The sequence below is a fragment of the Octodon degus genome, unplaced genomic scaffold (assembly GCF_000260255.1).
Source record: "Octodon degus isolate 3935 unplaced genomic scaffold, OctDeg1.0 scaffold00127, whole genome shotgun sequence".
Taxonomy (NCBI): Eukaryota; Metazoa; Chordata; class Mammalia; order Rodentia; family Octodontidae; genus Octodon; species Octodon degus.
The window spans coordinates 6,438,234-6,450,352 of NW_004524703.1; the positions used below are offsets into that span (position 1 = coordinate 6,438,234).

General features: G+C 40.9%; 1 pseudogene; it reads left to right on the plus strand.

Annotated features, from left to right (window-relative positions):
• Positions 1-1,034: 1,034 nt before the first annotated feature.
• The window catches only part of LOC111812528, a 17,142-nt pseudogene continuing 6,057 nt past the window's right edge, over positions 1,035-12,119 (plus strand).

Consider the following 12,119-nt stretch of genomic DNA (forward strand, 5'->3'; position numbering starts at 1 on the left):
AAAAGTAAGAAAACAATACCAATTTTTTTTTATCATTAATCACTCTGAAAATATATTTGAATTTCTACCTTGTCCCTTTGCATCAAGCAAATGTATAGTATCTTTTCTACTTTTGGAGCTTTTCTTTCAAGGCAAGCTTAAACCAGATTTTCTCGCCTGGCACTTCTCCAAAGAGAAAGAAGGAAAAGAGCTGGTTTCATTACATTCCTGCTTCGACTCCACAATTTCAAAGTGGCTTTTGCTAAATTGCCTTCTAGGGGCTTAAACAATTGAGGAACAATCATAGCTAATTGGGCACGAAATGGGGAGAGCAAGGGTGAAGCTGGCAGGAACTGGTGGGAAGCTGCTCTTTTCTTTTGTCCCTAAGGCCTCCCACCAGGACACCTTTCCACCTTCCTACTCTTTCTCCATCACTCCCTCCTTTTTTTTTTTTTTTTGTTCTAGTTTTAGGGAAGGATCTACAGGGTGTTCACGGTCTCACTACTACATCAGACTCCTAGTGATCCGCCTGTTTACAGCCTCCCAAGAGCTGGGATTATAGGAACGCTCCACCACGCCCAGTTTCAATTGCAGTCTCAGCACGCCCCGGGGGCGAGGCCAGCCCAGCAGGCCCAGGGATCGAACCCCCTGCCCCTGCACCTGCTTGCAGGTGCTTTAATCCACTGAGCTATTTGGCTGACCCACTCCCTCCTTACAGACATCATTTTCTGTCAGCTTCAGGAAAGAAAAGCTAAAGGGTCGCTGAGGGACCAAAACAGAGACAGTGGAGAGGACCGCCTTGTTCTTATGCAGACTCTTCCAGTTCTTGCTCCTCCAAGAAGAGCTTTTATTCTGGCCCATTCACTTTTCCCATCCTGCCATCCTTTGTACCTTTGAACACAAGCCTCTGTAATATAGCATTGAAACTTTAGATACTGAAAATCAATTTGTCTATGCAGAATAGTACGCAAAGTAAATAGGATGCCCAGGTGCTCACCATCTGAGGCTCTAAGTGGAGAAGGTGGAAATGCTGTATGGATATGCTGACACCCGACATGCGTCATGTGGTTACCACTGAGCTGCTGGTGAGCAGCAGGATTAGATGGGGCAGCATGACCCAGCTGACCAGAGCTGAAGAGGCCCTCACTGGGACGAGGAGCACACAAGGCAGCAAGATAAGACTGCAAATAGAAAGTGCTTCTTGCGCAGTAACTGTGGCCACCGCCCAGAGCATGTAAGCGGTAGCGCTGGTGCTAAAGTGCGGGCATTTTTGGGTAATTGTCCTAAAAATGATATAATCTAGAATTAGAAAATGACTTTCTATATCTGCAATGTATAATGAAGATCTGAAGTTACTATGAGAAGGATAGAATCACACTGGTCCACATATGACATAAAACATTTGTTGGTTTTTCTGTTTTCTTTCTTTCTTTTTTTTATTTTTATTTTTTTTATTTTTTGGAATGAGGGTCTCGCTCAGTTGCTAAATTGCCCAGGCTGGACTGAAACTTTCCAACCTCCTCCCTCAACCTCCCAGAGTGCTGGGGTGACAGGTGTGCACCACCACACCTGGCCAACATTTGCTAATTCTGTGTAAGATACATATTCTAAATAATTAAAAAATTTTCTTACATAATCTCAGAGCAACTCTGCAGTGCAGGTGAGAAACTGTGTTAAATGGATTGGCCAAGGTTCCCTGACAGTTGCATCTGTCTGAGCCCTACATCTTTCTCCTCACAAGGCTGGGGACTGCTTGTTTCTGAATCTTTTGTATATTGGCTTCTCTTTTGAGATACCAGGTTTCTCTTCTCCATTCTGATTGCTTCCTCACCATCCGGGCCCTTGTGGCTTCATTTCCGGTCAATTTTTTCTGACTCTTTAACTGAGGTCTCTGTCTTCTTCAGCTTCTTTAATTCTAATTCTACTGAACATTGTTGTCATGCTTTCTGCTGTCAATATCATCCCCAGAATGATATGCCTTTGGTAAAGGTGGTACAAACCTTTGGTGAACGGGTAAGGCTAACTCTGCTGTCTGCCTCACTGATTTATCTGTCCAACCCCTTTCCTCTGGTTTCCTAGAGTCAGGATGGCCAGGTATCCACCCTTCCACACACCGTGTTTTCATCCTGAGGGTCCTGTGCTCTTGTGTGTTCCTACTCACAGCTTCCTAACCGTCCAAGGAGAGTCCCATTTCTGCCTTCCCTGCCTTTCTTAACTTGCATCCTGTGGAGTTTGCCTTTGCTTGTTCCTCCTGGATCCGTGCAGAACCTCATTATGAACTGTTGTAATTGGGCACCTCTGTGCCATTTGGTTTTGATGACAGCAGCTAAATGTTAAACACCCCCCATCTCCTACAAGGGAAGGAATGATATTTCTGTCTTATACCTTTTATTCAGGGCAGTGCAGTAGCAAATGCTCAACACTTTTGACCGAGTGACTTTTCCAGAGTGGAATTCTAGAACCCAAGTCTCCAATTCTCTGTCCTAACAAACCATGTTATTGTACTAGAAGTTATGGTACTTACACCCCAACTCTACATTAAGCCAGACAACATGCCAGTTCCATTAGGCAAGGCAAGTTGAGGTATGGCGCTCACTGGAAAGTAATGTTACCAGCATAGTTCCATTTGTTCCTGAAACCAATTTGACTGCATTTGGGAAAAGTGATTGTTTATGTTCAAAGTCACATCATACTTGGAAATAGATTCTAAGGGTGTGTCTAAATAGTTGTTTGAAGGGATGATAAATGAAAGCACTTTTTCTATGGTTGAAAATATTGAAATGTGAATATTGTCTAGATATTTTTAGATATTTCAAGGAAATTATGTCTGTATTTTATAATTCCTGATTTCATTTTAGAGTATGTGGAATATTTTCAAATGCTCCTAGAGTCACACAATTCCATTCTTAGCTCTTTGGTACATAAATAGAGCATTATCTTAAAAATAATTCTCACTGGGTGACTAATCTAACAGAAGGGAGAGATAACTTCTTGTTCATGGCAAGTTGATTTTGCCATGTTTGCAGTGTTGCCCAAGGTCAGCAGCACAAACTTCTCTTCACCAATAATTGCTGCTAGTTGTCCCTGTCCCTCAGGCCCCCCCCCAGCTCCTATTTCCCAGTTAAGCCACATCTGAAGTATATTAAGAGTTGGGCCTCAGGCCAGGCAATAGCTCAGCGGACTAAAGCACTTGCTTAGGCAGAGCACAGGGACCAGGTTTTGATCCCCAGCACCAACAAGCCATGCTGGCTCCCCGCCTGGGGCATGCTGAGATGTTAATTCAGATTGGGTATGGTGGTGCACACCTGTAATCCCAGTGTTGATGGGAGACTGAAAACAGGAGAATCACTCTGTCTGATCTACAAAGTAAGACCCTGTAGACGCTGCAGATCATGCAGACTCTGTACCAAATACTTTAAAAAAAATAAAAAAGAGTTGGGCTTCCACTAAGAAGATTCATAGTGAAGACAGGGAGGTGAGCCTTGAGCTTCTGGTGCCCTTGGGAAGCCAGCAGACCTGGCAAGTTGCAGCTTCTCCCCAGGCTCATCATTTTCTTCCATGGGTGGGAAATCTTTCAGAGCAGGTTTTGGCTACGATCTTCTTTCCAAAGTTCTGCTCCTACCCACCAAAGGTGGCTATGGTCTCCACCTGAGACAAGGTGTCCGGCATGGAAAGAGGAACCCAGTAAATAACTGGAGTCAGGAAACTCATCAAATAGGTGTCAACTGATGACTGATGTGCAGGTAGTTCTCACTCTTGATGACCAGACCATTGTGCCTCCTTGGTACCGAGATGTGACTACAATACCATGCTGGGAGGCCTGGGCTCAGATGTGAGCTTCCACAGCCTCATGGTGCTCTTGGTCACTGTGCCTCTTGCCCATGTTCCAAGCTATGTCAAGGTGAGACTAGATCTATGGGTGACAGCAACAGTGACAATCCCCATATTGAGTACCAGTGATAGGCCAAGCATTGTAATAGTGTTTGGTATACATTTTTCTCATTTAATCCTGACCACAAATCCATGGGGTAGGAATCTTTCCTCCTTGGTATCAGAGAACAAGGTCAATAAATTAAGTCAACTCCAAAATTGTTCAACCAGAAGTAAAAGTTAGGGTTAAAATCTAGGTTCACATGAAACTAAGCTTGCACTCTCAACAACGAAGACATTGACCTCTTCTAGCAGGATTTTGGATTTTCTTCCTTTTCCTCAGCTACCTTCCTTTTTATTCTTTTATTGAAGGCTCAGTAGGGGAAATGTATAGGTTCACAGAAACCCAAGTTTACTTTTCTCATTTGCATTGTATCTTTAGCTAGAGTAGACTCGTATCATTCTAAAAATTGTTTTCCAAAGCCACCGGCTGAGTACTGTGCACACAATGGGTCATCAACAGATTGGGTCTGATTTACCAAGGGCAGGGCCACGCTGGCTAAACACAGAGAAGGGAGAGGCAGTGTGACCCAGCTCAGCCTTTCTCCAAGAATCTGGCTTCCCTGGCAAAGTCATGTCCTTGACAGCACATTAGTTGTGGTGCGCTTGGCAGAGCAAACACTGCTATCTACAAATAGGAGTTCAGCCAGCGCCTGCCCTTTGTATGCTGACAGGGCGTCTGGCCCCATGTAAACATTTCTTTTTTAGGACTAGTCCCTAATTCCTAACCCTCTCAGTTTATCATTCTTTTTTTGAGAAAATAATCCATCCACATTCTCCTGTCCTAGGCTAATGAGTCAGGCCAAAGATCTAGGCCATGTTCTGGGTAGAAGCTGGACTTTCAGCCTTGTCCTGTTCGGACCCCAGCCAGCTTGCCACAGAGAGATGCCCCTTCCTCCTCCTGGTGGCCAGTGCCAGCCCTTCTGCTTCTTGCCTCCTACCATGCCTGCCTCTGTGGTTGTCACAAGGACCATGAAAATATTACTCTACATGCTCCAGGAAAAAAAAAAATCAGTGAACTTTGTTATTGTTTGAATTTAAAAACTAACGTGTGAAAATAATTCCAGCCTGGAAGAAATTTTATGTGGCAAATGACTCCTCTTGGAAAAGAAAGACATTAAAATCAGTGTGAAGAAGGCAAATGTAGCAAAATTGCTTAGATTTATTTAAGAGCTTCTACTCCTGCACCTAGCACACTGGTAAATGCTCAATAAATGCTTATTTAGTAAATGAATGATTGGAAAAAATACATATATATATTCCTAGATTTTCCCACATACTTCAGGAACATTTATGTGTGTGTGTGTGTGTGTGTGTGTGTGTTGAAATAAAACTCTTATTTCTTGCATGTTATGATAAATTTCAGAATTGCAGGAGCAGTGGGTTGAATTGCATCCCTGCCTCCGTGCATATCCATGTCCACTGAGCACCTCAGAATGAGGTTTCATCTGGTTATAGGGTCTTTGCAGATATAATCAGCTGTGATTGTCACAGTGAAATCCTTCTGGACTCAGGGTAGGCACTATGCCCAGTGATTGGTGTACTCAGGAGGCCAGAGGACAGACAGGGCCGGCCACTTTGGAGATCATGGGAAAAGTGGCAGAAGTTGGAGTTATCCCATCACCAGCCAAGGCACAGCAGGAGCCACCAGAAGCTGGAAAGGCCACTCCCAAGTCCTTGGTGAAGCATGGCCCCTGTGTGCACCTTAGCTCCAGATTCGGGCCTCCAGCATTACAAGAGAAGACATTTCTCTGGTTAAAAACACAACAAGTGCATGATAATTTGCTATAGCATCCCTAGAAAACTAACACAGTAGACTATTTAGGATTAAAATTAATGTTTGTTTACTTCTAAACAATTGAAGGACCTACATGAACTTATCAGGCATGTGGAAAAGTGAACTTTTATAAGGATGGTGGTAAAGAAAAACAGTATTTTTTCATGCTATTTTGAGGAGTTTTCTTCTTTTAGATAAAAACTATATTTTAAAATTCTCAGCAAAGACTTGTAATGGAAGAAAACAAAATTGAACAGTTAGACTAAGACTAAGGAGGAAGGTAGAATTCCTATCAGAGAAGATGTTTTTTAAGTACTAGAGAGAAAATCAGGACCTCACACCTAGTAGACAAGCACTCTACTACTGAACTACCTCCCTATCTTATTTTTAAAACACACTTTGAGACAGCAGGATCTTTCTAAGTTGTTCAGACTAGCTCTGCTCTTGGAATCCTCCTTCCCCAGCCTTCTGAGTATCTGAGATTAGAGGTGCGGCAATGACACTCAGTTAAGAAGGAACTTTCAGGTCATGTCAAAGCTCCTGACGTTGCACTAGATAATAGACATTTTTAAAAAGAAGAGAAAGGATGCTGTGAATGAGAAAGCTCTTGGAGAGCGAGCAGTGGTCTCCACAGAGAGGAGAGGGATGCTCTGTTGGCAACATGGACAGAAGGTGACATAGAGAGTGGTCAAGGGGGAGGGAACACAGAAAAGAGACCAACAGACACCAGGGCTTGGGGAAGACCAAATCCAAGGTCAGTGGACATTCTTGGCAGAGAGGCCAGCAGGACTTCTAGTTTTGAGTTGTTTGCCAACTGTGCCTTCTCTTTCTATAAAAGCCATCTGGACACATCAGCTGGTGACATGTGTCAATACTTCCTGGGAACATGCAGGAGACCTCTGAAAGTCTGGGGTAGGCATGGAGACAGGGCACTTCTACGGCATTGTGTTGGCTGTGCCTATCACCACTCTCTTTCTCTGTAGGAATCAGATTTTCAACTGGGCATAACAGGCTGAAGATGCACTCCCTCCCTGTCCCTGCAGCTGTCTGTGGTCATGTGATCACCAACAGAGTCTGGGGCAGGTCTTGGAGGCCTCACCTTCCTCTGCTTTCTGTTAATGTGGTAGGTGTTGGGAACAATATGGGCAGGACCAGGACTCTAGAGAAAGAAGCAGGACCCTGACCAAGAAGCTATTCCCAGTATTGATTGGACAGCAACAGGAGAGCAATATAGCAGCCCCTTTATCCCTTGGTTGCAAGACCCAGGTGAATGTCTGAAACCACAGTGAATACTGAGCCCTGCATACTGCTTTTTCTACATGTATACCAGTGATACAATTTGTTACAAGTTATGCATAAAAGAAGTGTAGCATCAATAATTAATAATAGAACAGCTATAACAATATAGTGAGGAGTGATTGAAAAATATGGTGAATAAATTTGAAGAATTATAACACTAAAAGACACATTGCCATTTGTATGATAAATGAAAATGTATCTTTTACTGTAATAAATATTTTTAGTTAAACACACCATATATATCAATCAGTTTTTTTTTCAAAATTTTATTGATAAACAGATAGTGATGAGACAGTTTCAAATCAAATCGGAAGTACAGTTTCAACAAATAACACACTGCATATATTCTTCTTACTGGTTAATTGCTGTACAAGATGCAGACTTGAGATCCTATTTACAAACACCATTAGAACAAATCATTCTATTCATTAAGACAATGCAACTATATATCTATCCTAGCCACTTTGAATACACAGATACAAAATGGACATTCATCTGTATACCCCATTTTTTCTAAGTTCCGTTATTGAATATTATAGGTGTGTAAACTCAGCAAAATATTCTAAAAGAGTCCAGCAGCCCATAATAGCATTGAGTCTTCTGTTCAACTGGCAATGTCAGAAATTATTGACCTGAGTCCCCCACAGCTCAACATAACAGCATGGCTTTACTTCGTATATTTCGTCTTCATACTTTTCTACTGGATGGTTAAGACCAAGGTAAAGCAGGACCTATGCAACAAGAGTTGTAGCTTTTGGATCTGAGAAGGTCAGTGAAATCCCCTCAGGATTTATCTTGAGATCCTGTACCTCAGATTGTAGAACCTTTATCAATTAGTTTTAAATTATGCTCTTCTATCCCAATATATCTTGCACTGTGCTCACCCCTCTTCCTGTGATGATGTGATGTGGTTCACTGCCAACGTGGTCAGATGAAACAAAGTGGATGACATAGACGTTGGGATGTAGTGTCAGGCTGGTGTGTAAGGATCAATTGAATGCAAACCCTGTCTACTCCAATAACCAATCCAATTACCAGATAGCTGCTCAGTGGTGTGGGTAGTGGTGTGGGTAGTGTGTACAGCATGGACACATTTGATGAGTGAATATTCACATCCCACCCAGGAAGGCAAAATAGCTGGAGACTCATGATGCTACCCACAATGAAACACAATTGAAAGCTTACAAATTATTTATTTCTGGAATTTTTTATCTAATCATTTTGGATTGAGATTGAGAGTGGATAATAGAAGACATAGCAATGGAAGCCACAAGAAAGTGAGCTATAACTGATATAAACTTCTATGTTGTCTAGATTCCTACCATTGTGAATCTCTTCACAGAGGCTGACCCCACATTCTGCACAAGAAAGTTCACTAAAATATAGTATGATTTTTGGTTCAAATCATTTGTCCACTAAAATTTAGGTTACTGCTTGTTTGCTTTATCAATTGGTAAAACTTCTTTATATCCTGCATACAAGTTCTTTATCAGATGTATTATTTATAAATATTTTTTCTCATGATATATGGATTGCTTTTTCAATTTGTAATGAGAAAACCTTTAAATTTTGATGAAATCAAATGTATTGGATTTTTTCATTTGTAGTTCTGTTTTTCTCCTATAATATCTTAGATTAAAAACCAAGGCCATGGATACTCCCTCTCAGATTTTTTCCTAGAAATTTTATAGTTTTGGATTTTGCAGTTAGGTTTTTAATCCATTTTCAGCAAAATTTGGATTGTATATAAAGTGTGACTCAAAAGTTCTATTTGAATGGCTTTATAGGTCTGTACAATAATATTAAACTATTCCAGCATTAATTGGAACTACTCTTTCCTTCATCAAATTTCCTCCTGATTTCATAAAAAATCAGTTGACTGCATTTGTGTGATTATATTTCTGTTCTCTTTTTTTGGCCTATAGCTTCAGAATTATTGCATTAACAGCACACTGTGCTTCTTATCCCGGTATGAAGGTGAGTCTCATAATTGGTAGTTGGTTGGTTGAAGGGTATCTCTCATTGGCAAAGCACCTTCCTAGCATGCATAAGGCTCTGTGTTTGATTACCAGCACACACACACACACACACACACACACACACTCATTCTGATGCCTTTTGTTTCCATATCTTTGTCCTGGCTTGGAGTTATAGTATGAAATTATCTAAATGTGGTAAATCTCTGTTTTGTTTCATAATTGTCTTTCAACATTAAGAATGCTATTTGCTCTAGAAATCTCATAAGTACCTTTTAGCAGCTTGAGGAAGTTTTCTTTGATTTTTTAGCTTGCATGAGTTTATTTTTTATATAGGAAATGGAATTTGGATTTTGTCAAATTTTTTTTCTGAGACTCTTTAGATGAACATTGGTATAGTCAGTATCTGCAAGGGAATAGATTTAATACAGGACACATAATTTACCAGATTATTTTATAATATTGACACAAAAAGTCAAATGCAGAAGAGTGCAGGAGATCTGTGCACACACTAGAGAACCAAAGAATCCATCTGAGGATCTGGATCCTTCAGCAATGTCCTATACTTAGAGCCTAGGGCAATGTCCTTCATGAGTCCAGCTGGAAGCCCAGAGCCCACAGTAATGTCTCATGCAAGTCTGTCCTTAGAATCTTCTCTAGAAAAACCCAAAGGTCAATGGTGGAAGCTAGAAAGTCCGCACCAGTGAGATGAAAGACATGTGCCACCAGATTGAGGATCTGTACTGGAGCCAGGAAGCACTGCTCAAGGAAGAACAAGATCTTCCTCAAGAAGAAACATAGTCTTCCTCAGTGACTGCAGGGACCTGAGCTCTCCTTACAGCGAGAGCAATTGAGTTCATATCAGGAAAAATGTGACAGCCTTCTCTAGGAGAATCAACAGCACACCATCTCTTCCACCTCTTTTTACGCTTTTGGCAACAATCCTCAGGTGGGCCTTCCACACCCAGAAGCACACTGATTCAGCTCAGCTGGGTGTTACAATTTGGCCATGAGTTAATGTACAACAATCACATACATTTAATGTTGTTAATACTAGTGTTGAAGCAAATTTTGCATTCCTGGAATAAACCTCGTCATGGTACATATTTTTTATGTGTTTCTGGGCTTGATTTTTGTTTTGTCAGAAACATCATGACTTACATGTGGCTTTGAGGGATACTGGCCTTTAGTTTTCTTTTTTTTTTTTTTTCTGGAACCAGGGATTGAACTCAGGCCCTTGCGCTTGCCAGGGAAGCGCTTATTCCACTGAGCCATCTCCCCAGCCCCTGGCCTTTAGTTTTCATGTCTTCTGTCTTTGTCATGTTTTGCAATGAGAAGAGTATAGATAAATGTTTCCTCTTTCATTGTTTTCTAAAATGATTTTCTTAAAACTATTATTATACTTTCCTTAACTGTTCATTTAAACTGACCTGGTCCTAGAGATATTTCATGCATAAGGCTGTTAGTGATGAGTTGAATTTCTGCAATAGATACAGTGCTGTTTGTCTTTTGCTATTTCATTTGTATGGGATGTCTTTATAGATCTATACAACACCTACATTTTCATCCAGAAGATTTAGTGTTTCTGTTTTAATATTTAAATCTTTAATCCATTTTGACTATAGCTTTGTTGTGGTGATAGGCATGGATCTAGTTTCAGCCTTTGGCATGTGGAAAGCCTATTTTCCCAGCACCATTTATTAAAGAGGCTATCTTTGTTTTTCTAGTTAGCCTGTTTGGCCCCTTTATCAAACATAAAGTAGCTGAGTGTATTCATGGTTGTGTTTTTATCTTCTAAATCTTTTGGAGGAAAATGTAGGTAGAAATCTTAAAGATATAGGAGTAGGTAGAGAGTTCATGAACACAAACCAAACTGCATGGGAAATACTTCCAGGAAAGAACAACTGGGATCTCATCTTTTGAAAAGTTTCTGCACTTCAAAGGAGATCTTCAAGAGAGTAAAAAGAAAACCAGCACACTGGGAAAAAATGATAACCAACTGCCCATCAGACAAAGGCCTTCAATCTAAAACATATAATGAATAAGAAAAAACCAGGCCCCCCAAATTCAAAGACCCAATCCAGAAATGGGCATCTGAGATGAATATACAACTTCTCAGAGGAAGAAATACAAATGGCAAGTAAATATATGAAAAAATATTCAACATCATTGGTCATTTGAGGAATGCAAATTAAAACAACACTGAGATTCCATCTCACCCCAGAAAGAATGGCTAACATCAAGAAATCAGTCAGTAACAAATGCTAGAGAGGCTATGGAGAAAAAGGAACCCTTCTACACTGTTGGTGGGAGTGTAGGCTGGTTCAACCACTATGGAAATCAGTGTGGCTATTCCTTAAAAATCTAGGATTGTAAGTCCCATTCAAATAGCAAGATATGCCCATCCCAGGTATTTTTCCAGAACTGAAACCCTTGTACCACAGTGATATATGTGCACCCATGTTCATAGCAGCTTAATTTACCAAAACTAAATACCTGAAACAACTCAGATGACCATCACCTGAAGAATGGATAAGGAAGATGTGGTATTTTTACAGAATGGAGTATTATTCAGCTACAAAACAGGATACATTTGAGTCTTTTGTTGGTAAATAGATGCAACTAGAGAACACACTCTTCAGAAAATAAATCAGACCCGCATGTGCAAACATCATATTCTCTCTTTAGTGTGAGAACCTGCAAGAGAAAAATGGAATCTTAAGGGTACAATAGATACTGGTAAAAGAGAATGAATTTATTCAAAAGGAAAGTGTTACTGTGTTAAAGAGAAGGACAGGAAAGGAGGGCTACAAGGAAAGCCAACATTTTGGTCCTGACCTTCTAAGGTCAATTCAGACTCAGGACTTCTGAGAACTTGTACTGTAACGTCATGTACTTCGGTAGTGTCCCAAATTTTCTGATCAAGGAGATTATGGGACCAAAGAGGAAAGTGATGATGTAGAGTGTGCCTAAGGAGAGTCATATGGAGAGAAGACACTCTCTCAGGCTTTCACAGAGAGCACATTGGCCAAGCATTGGCCGTGACTCATCCACATGGTTGACACTGACAAAGGTTCTACAATCTGAGGTACAGGATCTCAGGATAAATCCTGAGGGGATTTCACTGACCTTCTCAGACCCAAAAACTACAACTCTTG